The 716-nt window shown below is 59.6% G+C and overlaps 1 protein-coding gene across 1 annotated transcript in view; it reads right to left on the bottom strand.

Moving 5' to 3' along the window:
• LOC119591558 (GRB10-interacting GYF protein 2-like) overlaps window positions 1-338 on the bottom strand; it is a gene marked incomplete at its 3' end in the record, with an annotated part of 22256 nt that extends 21918 nt beyond the window's left edge. Inside the window, 1 exon segment of the mRNA XM_037940312.1 lies at window positions 235-338.
• Between the last annotated feature and the right edge of the window lie 378 nt (window positions 339-716).

Genomic DNA, 716 nt, shown 5'->3' with positions numbered 1-716 from the left:
GGGGGCGCGGGCGGCAGCCTCCCTCCCGCGGGCGCCTCCTACTCCTCGGCCGCGAAATTCCTGCGAACCAAAACAAAGTCTGGCGAGGCTTTGTGGGAGGACCGCAGATTCCCTGGCGCTTTTCTCGGCCGCGCCGCCCGTGCCGCCTCCGCCCGCGCCCTCGCACGCCCGCCGCCACTCGCACTCGCCCCTCGACCCCCTGCCACCCGGCCCCAGCCCGTCCTAGCGATTTACCAGCTAAAACAACTTCACAGGAGGACAGTTTCACACTCTCGAAGACCAAGATGGCCGCACTTTGACTGCGCATGCGCGCTCGCCGCGGCCGCATGACGTAAATAAAGAACGCGAGCGCAGCGGGAAGCGCACCGCAGGGGCCAGCCGAAGAGCTCGGCCGCAGGATTCTTAGCGAGAATCTAGAACATTCTTTAAAAAAAAGGAAGAAAAAAAATGTTCTCCGGCGGCTATCCTCGCCGTCTCCTTGGGAAGCCGTGGCGCGGCCCAGGGGGCGAGGGGAAAGGCCAGGGGCACCATCCTGGAGGAGGCGCAGCTCTGGACTTCTTTCTCTGGTGGATAAGGGGCGATTGCATTCCATCGCGCTCACGAATAGTTATTTAGGTCTAATTATCAAAGTATTTATGATCATATCTAACGACTTCAGGGACCAGGGAAGTTGCACAATCGTTGCCAAGTGATCGACAGAAAGACGCATCTCTATT

This window comes from Penaeus monodon, chromosome 28, assembly GCF_015228065.2.
Source record: "Penaeus monodon isolate SGIC_2016 chromosome 28, NSTDA_Pmon_1, whole genome shotgun sequence".
NCBI lineage: Eukaryota > Metazoa > Arthropoda > Malacostraca > Decapoda > Penaeidae > Penaeus > Penaeus monodon.
Note: the sequence above shows the minus strand (reverse complement) of the source record. Positions and strands in the feature narration are given on the sequence as shown.